The 12,098-nt window shown below is 42.2% G+C and overlaps 1 pseudogene across 1 annotated transcript; it reads left to right on the top strand.

The window, feature by feature from the left end:
* Nucleotides 1-669: 669 nt before the first annotated feature.
* Nucleotides 670-1,930, top strand: LOC104669573 (annotated as a pseudogene). The gene has a single exon (XR_749007.2). The product of XR_749007.2 is annotated as a glyceraldehyde-3-phosphate dehydrogenase pseudogene (transcript).
* The last annotated feature ends 10,168 nt before the right edge of the window (nt 1,931-12,098 follow it).

The raw sequence follows: 12,098 nt of genomic DNA, 5'->3' as shown, positions 1-12,098 counted from the left end.
ATTTCCTTTTTCACCCTGGGCCCCAAAGGGCTAACAAATATCATGTTGCAGATTCCACGAAAAGAGTGTTATCAAACTGCTTTATGAGGACTACTTTGTGACTCTGTGAGATGAATTCACAGATCACAAAGAAGTTTCTCAGAAAGCAATTTTCTCGTTTTTAACTGATGATATTTCCTTTATCAGCTTTGGCCTCAATGCGATCCAAAGGAGCCCTTCTCATGTACCTCAAAGACAGTGCTATTGGCCTGCCCCATGAAACATAAGAGTAACTCTGTGAGATGAATTCACACATCACCAAGAAGTTTCTAAGAAAGCTTCTTTCTAGTTTTCGTCTGAGGATAATTCCTTTGTCACCGTAAGCTTCAGTGCACTAAGAAGTATCCCATTGCAGATTTGAAGAATACTGTGTTAGCTAACTCCTCACTGAAGAGAAACGTGTAACGCTGTGAGTTGCATTCACACATCACAATGCAGTTTCTCAGAAGGCTTCTTTCCAGTTTCTGTCTGAGGATATTTCCTTTTTCAGTGTAGTCCACATTGAGCTCCCAGATATCACTTTGCAGAATCCACGACAACAGTGTTAGCAAACTGTTCCAAGAAGGGAAGGGTGGAACTCTGTGTGAGGAAGTCACACATCAGAAAGCAATCAAGCTGCTCCTCCTGTTCGAGAGTTAGCCGCATCTTCTTTTGCATTGCCAGTGCATCCCTGAGACACCATGGGGAAGGTGAAGGTCGGAGTCAACGGATTTGGTCGTATTGGGCGCCTGGTCACCAGGGCTGCTTTTAACTCTGGTAAAGTGGATATTGTTGCCATCAATGACCCCTTCATTGACCTCAACTACATGGTTTACATGTTCCAGTACGATTCCACCCATGGCAAGTTGCATGGCACCGTGAAGGCTGAGAACGGGAAGGTTGTCATCAATGGAAGCCCCATCACCATCTTCCAGGAGCGAGATCCCTCCAAAATCAAGTGGGGCAATGCTGGCGCTGAGTACGTCGTGGAGTCCACTGGCGTCTTCACCACCACGGGAAGGCTGGGGCTCATTTGCAGGGGGGAGCCAAAAGAGTCATCATCTCTGCCCCCTCTGCGGACGCCCCCATGTTCGTCATGGGTGTGAACCATGAGAAGTAGGACAACAGCCTCAAGATCGTCAGCAACGCCTCCTGCACCACCAACTGCTTAGCACCCCTGGCCAAGGTCATCCATGACAACTTTGGTATCGTGGAAGGACTCATGACCACAGTCCATGCCATCACTGCCACCCAGAACACTGTGGATGGCCCCTCCGGGAAACTGTGGTGTGATGGCCACGGTGCTCTCCAGAACATCATCCCTGCCTCTACTGGCGCTGCCAAGGCTGTGGGCAAGGTCATCCCTGAGCTGAACGGGAAGCTCACTGGCATGGCCTTCCGTGTCCCCACTGCCAACTTGTCAGTGGTGGACCTGACCGGCCGTCTGGAAAAACCTGCCAAATATGATGACATCAAGAATGTGGTGAAGCAGGCGTCGGAGGGCCCCCTCAAGGGCATCCTGGGTTACACTGAGCACCAGGTGGTCTCCTCCGACTTCAACAGCGACACCCACTCTTCCACCTTCGACGCTGGGGCTGGCATTGCCCTCAACGACCACTTTGTCAAGCTCATTTCCTGGTATGACAACGAATTTGGCTACAGCAACAGGGTGGTGGACCTCATGGCCCACATGGCCTCCAAGGAGTAAGACCCCTGGACCACCAGCCCCAGCGAGAGCACAAGAGGAAGAGAGAGGCCCTCAATGCTGGGGAGTCCCTGCCACACTCAGTCCCCTGCCACACTGAATCTCCCTCACAGTTTCCATGTAGACCCCTTGAAGAGGCGAGGGGCCTAGGGAGCCCCACCTTGTCGTGTACCATCAATAAAATCCCCTGTGCTCAGCCAAAAAAAATAAAAAAGAAAGCAATCACTCAGAAATCTTCTCTCTACTTATTATATGAGGATATTTCCTTTTTCACCATGGGCCCCAAAGGGCTCCCAAATATCACCTTGCAGATTCCAGGAAAATGAGTGTGAGCAAACTGCCTCATGAGAACTAAGTTGTATCTCTCTGAGAAGAATTCAGAGACCACAAAGAAGTTTCTCAGAAAGCTTCTTTCACGTTTTGAACTGGTGATATTTCCTTTATCAGCGTAGGCCCCAATGCGATGGAAAGAAGCCCTTCTCAAGTTCCTCAAAGACAGTGATAATGGACTCTTCCAGGAAACATAAGTGTAACTCTGTGAGATGAATTCACACATCACCAAGAAGATTCTAAGAAAGCTTCTTTCTAGTTTTCGTCTGAGTATATGTCCTTTGTCACAGCAAGCTTCATTGTGCTAAGAAGTATCCCATTGCAGATTTCAAGAAAACTGTGTTAGCAAACGGATCACTGAAGAGAAACGTGTAACTCTATGAGTTGCTTTCATACATCGAAGTGCATTTTCCCAGAAGGCTTCTTTCCAGTTTTTATCTGAAATTATTTCCTTTTTCACCTTAGCCCTCAATGAGCTCCCAAATATCACTTTGCAGAATCCACGACAACAGTGTTAGCAATCTGTTCCAAGAAGGGAAGGGTGGAACCCTGTGTGATGAAGTCACACATCACAAAGCAATCTCTCAGAAAGCTTCTCTGTAGTTATTCTCTGAGGATATTTCCTTTTTCACCGTGGGCCCTAATGGGCTCCCAAATATCACCTTGCAGATTCCACGAAAAGAGTGTGAGCAAACTGCTACCTGAGGAAAATGTTGTAACTCTGTGAGATGAATTTGCAGATGACAAAGAAGTTTCTCAGAACGCTTCTTTCACGTTTTGAACTGACGATATTTCCTTTATCAGCGTAGGCCTCAATGCGATCCAAAGTAGCCCTTCTCAGGTTCCTCAAAGACAGTGTTAATGGACTGCTCCACGAAACATAAGTGTAACTCTGTGAGATGAATTCACACATCACCAAGAAGTTTCTAAGAAAGCTTCTTTCTACTTTTCATCTGAGGATATTTCCTTTGTCACCGTAAGCTTCATTGCGCTAAGAAGTATCCCATGGCAAATTTACAGAAAACTGTGTTGGCAAACTGATCACTGAAGAGAAACGTGTAAATCTGTGAGTTGCATTCATACATCGAAGTGAATTTTCCCAGAAGGCTTCCTTCCAGTTTTTTTTCTGAAGATATTTCCTTTTTCACCACAGCCATCAATGAGCTCCCAAATATCACTTTGCAGAACGCATGACAACAGTGTTAGCAAACTGTTCCAAGAAGGGAAGGGTGGAACTCTGTGTGATGAATTTACACATCTGAAAGCAATCTCTCAGAAAGCTTCTCTCTAGTTATTATCTGAGGATATTTCCTTTTTCACCATGGGCCCCAAAGGGCTCCCAAATATCATCTTGCAGATTCCACGAAAAGAGTGTGAGCAAACTGCTTCCTGAGGAATAGGTTGTAACTCTGTGAGATGAATTCAGAGATCAAAAAGAAGTTTCTCAGAAAGCTTCTTTCACGTTTTGAACTGATGATATTTCCTTTATCAGTGTAGACCTCAATGCGATCCAAAGTAGCCCTTCTCAGTTTCCTCAAAGAGAGAGTTAATGGCCTGCTCCATGAAACAAAAGTGTAACTGTTTGAGATGAATTCACACATCACCAAGACGTTTCTATGAAAGCTTCTTTCTATTTTTCATCGGAGGATATTTCCTTTGTCACCATAAGCTTCATTGCGCTAAGAAGTATCCCTTTGCAGATTTCGAGAAAACCGTGTTAGCTAACACCTCACTGAGGAGAAACGTGTAACTCTGTGAGTTGCATTCACACATCACAATGCAGTTTCTCAGAAGGCTTCTTTCCGGTTTGTGTCTGAGGATATTTCCTTTTTCACCATAGCCCTCAATCAGCTCCCAGATATCAATTTGCAGAATCCACGACAACAGTGTGAGCAAAGTGTTCCAAAAAGGGAAGGGGGAAACTCTGCGTGATGAAGTCACACATCAGAAAGTAATCTCTCAGAAAGCTTCTCTCTAGTTATTATCTGAGGATATTTCCTTTTTCACCATGGAAAGCAAAGGGCTCCAAATATTACTTTGCAGATTCCATGAAAAGGGCGTTAACAAACTGCTTCCCTAGGACTACATTGTAACTCGGTGAGATGAATTCACAGATCACAGAGAAGTTTCTCAGAAAGCATCTTTCTCATTTTTAACTGATTATATTTCCGTTGTCAGCGTAGGCCTGAATGCGATCCAAAGAGCCCTTTACAGATTCCTCAAAGGTAGTGTTAGTGGCCTGCTCCATGAAACATAAGTGTAACTCTGTGAGATGAATTCACACATCACCAAGAAGTTTCTATGAAAGCTTCTTTCTAGTTTTCATCTGAGTACATTTCCTTTGTCACCGTTAGCTTCATTGCGTGAAGAAGTATCCCTTTGCAGATTTCAAGAAAACTGTGTTAGCTAACTCCTCACTTAAGAGAAACGTGTAACTCTGTGAGTCACATTCAGACATCACAATGCAGTTTATCAGAAAGCTTCTTTCCAGTATCTGTCTGAGGATATTTCCTTTTCCACAGTGGCTCTCAATGAGCTCCCAGATATCACTTTGCAGAATCCACTGCAACAGTGTTACCAAACTGTTCCAAGAAGGGAAGGGTGGAAATCTGTGTGATGAATTCACACATCAGAAAGCAATCTCTCAGAAAGCTTTTCTCTAGCTTTATCTGAGGATATTTCCTTTTTCACCATGGGCCCCAAAGGGCTCCCAAATATCACTTTGCAGATTCCACTAAAAAAGTGTTAGCAAACTGCTTACTGAGAACTAAGTTGAAACTCTGTGAGATGAATTCACAGATCACAGAAAAGTTTCTCAGAAAGCATCTTTCTCGTTTTTAACTGATGACATTTCCGTTATCAGCATAGGCCTCAATGCGATCCAAAGTAGCCCTTCTCAGGATCCTCAAAGACAGTGTTAATGGCCTGCTCCATGAAACATAAATGTAACTCTGTGAGATGAATTCACACATCACCAAGAAGTTTCTAAGAAAGCTTATTTCTAGTTTTCATTGGAGGATATTTCCTTTGTCACCGTAAGCTTCATTGTGCTAAGAAGTATCCCATTGCATATTTCAAGAAAACTCTGTTAGCTGACTCCTCACTGAAGGGAAACGTGTAACTCTATGAGTTGCATTCACACATCTCAATGCAGTTTCTCAAAAGGAGTCTTTCCAGTTACTGTCTCCGGATTTTTCTTTTTTCACCGCGGCCCTCCATAAGTGCCCAGATATCACTTTGCAGAATCCACCACAACAGTGTTAGCAAGCTGTTCCAAGGAGAGAAAGGTTTAACTCGGCGTGATGAAGTCACACATAAGAAAGCAATGTCTCAAAAGCTTCTCTCTAGTTATTATCTGAGCAGATTTCCTTTTTCACAATGGGCCCCAAAGGGCTCCCAAATATCACTTTGCAGATTCCATGAAAAGTGTTTTGGCAAACTGCTTCCTGAGGACAAAGTTGTGACACTGTGAGATGAATTCACAGACCACAAAGAAGTTTCTCAGAAAGCATCTTTCTCGTTTTAACTGATGATATTTCCTTTGTCAGCGTAGGCCTCAATGCGATCAAAAGAGCCCTTCCCAGATTCCTTAAAGGCAGTGTTAGTGGCCTGCTCTGTGAAACATAAGTGTAACTCTGTGAGATGAATTCACACATCACCAAGAAGTTTCTAAGAAAGCTTCTTTCTAGTTTTCATCTGAGTACATTTTCTTTGTCACTGTTAGCTTCATTGCGCTAAGATGTATCCCATTGCAGATTTCAAGAAAACTGTGTTAGATAACTCCTCACTGAAGAGAAACGTGGAACACTGTGAGTTGCATTCACACATCACAATGCAGTTTCTCAGAAGGCTTCATTCCAGTTTCTGTCTGAGGATATTTCCTTTTTCAACGTAGCCCTCAATGAGCTCTCAGATATCACTCTGCAGAATCCACGACAACAGAGATAGCAAACTCTTCCAAGAAGGGAAGGGTGGAACACTGCGTGAATAAGTCACACATCAGAAAGCAATCTCTCAGAAAGCTTATCTCTAATTCTTATCTGAGGATATTTCCTTTTTCACCATGGGACCCAAAGGGCTCCCAAATATCACTTTGCAGATTCCACGAAAAGAGTGATACCAAACTGCTCCCTGAGGATTACGTTGGAACTGTGTGAGAAGAATTCGCAGATCACAGAGATGTTTTTCAGAAAGCATCTTTCTCCGTTTTAACTGATGATATTTCCTTTATCAGCGTTGGCCTCAATGCGATCCAAAGTAGCCCTTCTCGGGTTCCTCAAACACAGTGTTAGTGGCCTGCTCCATGAAACATAAGTGTAACTCTGTGAGATGAATTCACACATCACCAAGAAGTTCCTAAGAAAGCTTCTTTCTAGTTTACATTTGACGATATTTCCTTTGTCACCATTAGCTTCATTTCGCTAGGAACTATCCCATTGCAGATTTCAAGAACACTGTGTTAGCTAACCCCTCACTGAAGAGAAACGTGTAACTCTGAGAGTTACATTCACACATCACAAAGCAGTATCACAGACGGCTTCTTTCCAGTGTGTGTCTGAGGATATTTCCTTTTTTACCATAGCCCTCAATGGACTCCAAGATATCACTTTGAAGAATCCATGACAACAGTTTTAGCAAACTGTTCCAAGAAGGGAAGGGTGGAACTCTGCGTGAAGTCACACATCTGAAAGCAATCTCTCGGAAAGTTTCTCTCTAGTTATTATCTGAGGACATTTCCTTTTTCACCATGGGCCCCCAAGGGCTCCCAAATATCACTTTGCAGATTCCACGAAAAGAGGGTTAGCAAACTGCTTCATGAGGACTACGTTGTAGATCTGTGAGATAAATTCACAGACCACAGAGAAGTTTTCAGAAAGCATCTTTCTCGTTTTTAACGGATGATATTTCCTTTACCAGCCTAGGCCTCAATGCAATCCAAAGTAGCCCTTCTCAGGGCCCTCAAAGAGAGTGTTAATGGCCTGCTCCATGAAACATAACTGCAACTCTGTGAGATGTATTCACACATCACCAAGAAGTTTCTAAGAAAGCTTCTTTCTTGTTTTCATCTGAGGATATTTCCTTTGTCACCGTAAGCTTCATTACGCTAGAAGTATCCCACCGCAGATTTGAAGAAAAATGTGTTAGGTATCTCCTCACTCAAGAGAAACGTGTAACTCTATGAGTTGCATTCACACATCACAATGAAGTTTTTCAAAAGACTTCTTTCCAGTTTCTGTCTGAGGATATTTCCTTTTTCACCGTAGCCCTCAATGAGCTCCTAGATATGACTTTGCAGAATCCATGACAACAGTGTTAGCAAACTGTTAAAAGAAGGGAAGGGTGGAACTCTGCGTGATGAAGTCACACATCAGAAAGCAATCTCTCAGAAAGCTTCTCTCTAGTTATTATCTGAGGATATTTCCTTTTTCACCATGGGCCCCAAAGGGCTCCCAAATATCACTTTGTAGATTTCACGAAAAGAGTGTAGGCGAACTGCTTCCTGAGGACTACATTGTAACTCTGTGAGATGAATTCACAGATCACAGAGAAGTTTCTCAGAAAGAGTCTTTCTCGTTTTTAACTGATGATATTTCCTTTATCAGCATAGGCCTCAATGCGATCGAAAGTAGCCGTTCTCAGTTACCTCAAAGACAGTGTTAATGTCCTCCTCCATGAAACATAAGTGTAACTCTGTGAGATGAATTCACACATCACCCAGAAGTTTCTAAGAAAGCTTCTTTCTAGTTCTCATCTGAGGATATTTCCTCTGTCACCGTAAGCTTCATTGCGCTAAGAAGTATCCCGTTGCAGATTTCAAGAAAACTGTGTTAGGTAACTCCTCACTGAAGAGAAGCGTGTAACTCTGTGAGTTACATTCATACATCACAATGCAGTTTCTCAGAAGACTTCTTTCCAGTTTCTGTCTGAGGAGATTACCTTTTTCACCATAGCCCTCAATGAGCTCCCAGATATCACTTGGCAGAATCCACGACAGCAGTGTTACCAACGTGTTCCAAGAAGGGAACCGTGGAACTATGTGTGATGAAGTCACACAGCAGAAAGCAATCTCTCAGCAAGCTTCTCTCTAGTTATTCTCTGATGATATTTTCTTTTTCACAATGGGCCCCAAAGGGATCCCAAATGGCACTTTGGAGATTCCACGAAAAGACTGTTAGCAAACTGCTTCATGAGGACTAAGTTATAAGGATGTGAGATGAATTCACAGATCACGAGGAAGTTTCTCAGAAAGTTTATTTCACGTTTTGAACTGATGATTTTTCCTTTCTAAGCACAGACCTCAATGAGATGGAAAGTAGCCCTTCTCAGGGTACTCAAAGACAGTGTTAACGGTCTGTTCCGGGAAACATAAGTGTAACCCTGTGAGATGAATTCACACATCACCAAGAAGTTTCTACGAAAGCTTCTTTCTAGTTTTCATCTAAGGATATTTCCTTTGTCACTGTAAGCTTCATTGCGTTAAGAAGTATCCCATTGCAGATTTCCAGAAAACTGTGTTAACAAACTGATCACTGAAGAGAAACGTGTAACTCTGTGAGTTATATTCATACATCGAAATGCATTTTCACAGAAGGCTTGTTTCCAGTTTTTATCAGAAGTTATTTCCTTTTCCAACATAGCCCTCAATGTACTCCCAAATATCACTTTGCAGAATCCACGACAACAGTGTTAGCAAACTGTTCCAAGAAGTTAAGGGTGGAACTCTGAGTGATGAAGTCACACATCGGAAAGCAATCTCTCAGAAAGCTTCTCTCTAGTTATTCTATGAGAATATTTCCTTTTTCAAAATGGGACCCAATGGGCTCCCAAATATCACTTTGCAGATTCCAGGAAAAGACACTTAGCAAACTGCTTCATGAGGACTAAGTTGTAACTCTGTGAGATGAATTCACAGATCACAAAGAAGTTTCTCAGAAAGCTTCTTTCACGTTTTGAACTGATGATATTTACTTTATCAGCGTAGGCCCCAATGCGATGGAAAGTAGCCCTGCTCAGGTACCTAAAAGACAGTGTTAGTGGACTATTCCAGGAAACATAAGTGTAACTCTGTGAGATGAATTCACAGATCACAGAGAAGTTTCTCAGAAAGCATCTTTCTCGTTTTAACTGATGATATTTACTTTATCAGCATAGGCCTCAATGCGATCCAAAGTAGCCCTTCTCAGGTTCCTCAAAGACAGTGTTAATGGCCTGCTCCATGAAACATAAGTGTTACTCTGTGAGGTGAATTTACACAGCATCAAGAATTTTCTGTGAAAGCTTCTTGCTAATTTTCATGTGAGGATATTTCCCTTGTCACCGTAAGCTTCATTGCTCTAAGAAGTATCCCATTGCAGATTTCCTGAAAACTTAGTTGGCAAACTGATCACTGAAGAGAAACTTGTAACTCTGTGATTTGCATTCACACATGGCAATGCAGTTTCTCAGAAGGCTTCTTTCCAGTTTGTGTGTGAGGATATTTCCTTTTTCACTGCAGCCCTCAATGAGATCCCAGATAACACTATGCAGGATCCACGACAACAGTCTTAGCAAACTGTTCCAAGAAGGGAAGAGTGGAACTCTGCCAGATGAAGTCACACATCAGTAAACAATGTCTCAGAAAGTTTCTCTCTACTTATTATTTGAGGATATTTCCTTTTTCACCATGGGCCCGAAAGGGCTCCCAAATATCACTTTGCAGATTCAACGAAAAGAGTGTTATCAATCTGCTTCCTGAGGACTACGTTGTAACTCTGTGAGATGAATTCAGAGATCACAGAGAAGATTCTCAGAAAGCATTTTTCTCGTTTTTAACTGATGATATTTCCTTTATCAGCATAGGCCTCAATGCGATCCAAAGTAGCACTTCTCAATTTCCACAAAGGTTGTGTTAATGGCCTCCTCCATGAAAGATAAGTGTAAGTGTGTGAGATGAATTCACATCACCAAGAAGTTTCTAAGAAAGCTTCTTTCTAATTTTCATCTGAGGATATTTCCTTTGTCACCATAAGCATCATTGCGCTAAGAAGTATCCCATTGCAGATTTCAAGAAAACTGTGTAGCTAACTCCTCTCTGAAGAGAAACCTGTAACGTTGTGAGTTGCATTCACACATTACAATGCAGTTTCTCAGAAAGCTTCTTTCCAGTTTCTGTCTGAGGATATTTCCTTTTTCACCATAGCCCTCAATGAGCTGCAAGATATCACTTTGCAGAATCCACGACAACAGGGTTAGCAAACTGTTCCAAGAAGGAAAGGGTGGAACTCTGAGTGATGAAGTCACACATCAGAAAGCAATCTCTCAGAAAGCTTGTCTGTAGTGATTATCTGAGGATATTTCCTTTTTCACCATGGGCCCCAAAGGGCTCCCAAATATAACTTTGCAGATTCCACGATAGGAGTGTTAGCAAACTGCTTCCTGAGGACTACGTTGTAACCCTGTGAGATGAATTCAGAGATCACAGAGAAGTTTCTCAGAAAGCATCTTTCTCGTTTTAACTGATGATATTTCCTTTATCAGCATGGACCTCCATGCGATCCAAAATAGCCCTTCTCAGGTTCCTCAAAGACAGTGTTAATGGCCTGCTCCATGAAACATAAGTGTTACTCTGTGAGATGAATTCACACATCACCAAGAAATTTCTAGGAAAGCTTCGTTCTAGTTTTCATCTGAGGATATTTCGTTTGTCAACGTAAGCTTCATTGCGCTAAGAAGTATCCCATTGCAGATTTCAAGAAAACTGTGTTAGAAAAATCATCACTGAATAGAAACGTGTAACTCTGTGAGATGCAATCATACATCGAAGTGCATTTTCCCAGAAGGCTTCTTTCCAGTTTTTACCTGAAGATATTTCCTTTTTCTCCATAGCCCTCAATGAGCTCCCAAATATCACTTTGCAGAATCCACGCCAACAGTGTTAGCAAACTATTAAAAGAAGGGAAGGGTGGAACTCTGAGTGATGAAGTCACACATCAGAAAGCAATCTCTCAGAAAGTTTCTCTCTAGTTATTCTCTGAGGATATTTCCTTTTTCACAATGGGACGCAATGAGCTCCCAAATATCACATTGCAGATTCCACGAAAAGACTGTTAGCAAACTGTTTCATGAGGAAAAAGTCGTAACTCGGTGAGATGAATTCAGAGATCATAAAGAAGTTTCTCAGAAAGCTTCTTTCACGTTTTGAACTGATGATATTTCCTTTCTCAGCGTAGGCATCAATGCGATGGAAAGTAGCCCTTCTCAGGTTCCTCAAAGACAGTGTTAATGGACTGTTCCAGGAAACATAAGTGAATCTCTGTGAGATGAATTCACACACCACCAAGAAATTTCTAAGAAAGCTTCTTTCTAGTTTTCATCTGAGGGTATTTCCTTTGTCACCATAAGCTTCACTGCACTGAGAAGTATCCCATTGCAGATTTCAAGAAAACTGTGATAGCGAACTGATCAATGAAGGGAAACGTGTAACACTGTGAGTTACATTCATACATCGATGTGCATTTTCCCAGAAGGCTTCTATCCAGGTTTTATCTGAAGATATTTCCTCTTTCACCATAGACCTCAATGAGCTCCCAAATATTCACTTTGCAGAATCCACGACAACAGTGTTAGCAAAGTGTTCCAAGAAGGGAATGGTGGAACTCTGTGTGATGAAGTCACACATCAGAAAGCAATCTCTCACAAAGCTTCTCTCTAGTTATTAACTGAGGATATTTCCTTTTTCACCGTGGGCCCTAATGGGCTCCCAAATATCACCTTGCAGACTCCACCAAAAGAGTGTGAGCAAGCTGGTTCCTAAGGAATAGGTTGTAACTCTGTGTGATGAATTCCCAGATCACAAAGAAGTTTCTCAAAACGCTTATTTCACGTTTTGAACTGATGATATTTCCTTTATAAGCGTAGGTTTCAATGTGATGGAAAGACGCCTTTCTCAGGCTCTTCAAAGACAGTGTTAATGGACTGTTCCACGAAACATAAGTGTAACTATGTGAGATGAATTCACACATCACCAAGAAGTTTCTAAGAAAGCTTCTTTCTAGTTTTCATCTGA

This window comes from Rhinopithecus roxellana, chromosome 13 (genome assembly GCF_007565055.1).
Source record: "Rhinopithecus roxellana isolate Shanxi Qingling chromosome 13, ASM756505v1, whole genome shotgun sequence".
NCBI lineage: Eukaryota > Metazoa > Chordata > Mammalia > Primates > Cercopithecidae > Rhinopithecus > Rhinopithecus roxellana.
This window is presented reverse-complemented; position numbering and strand designations above follow the sequence as displayed.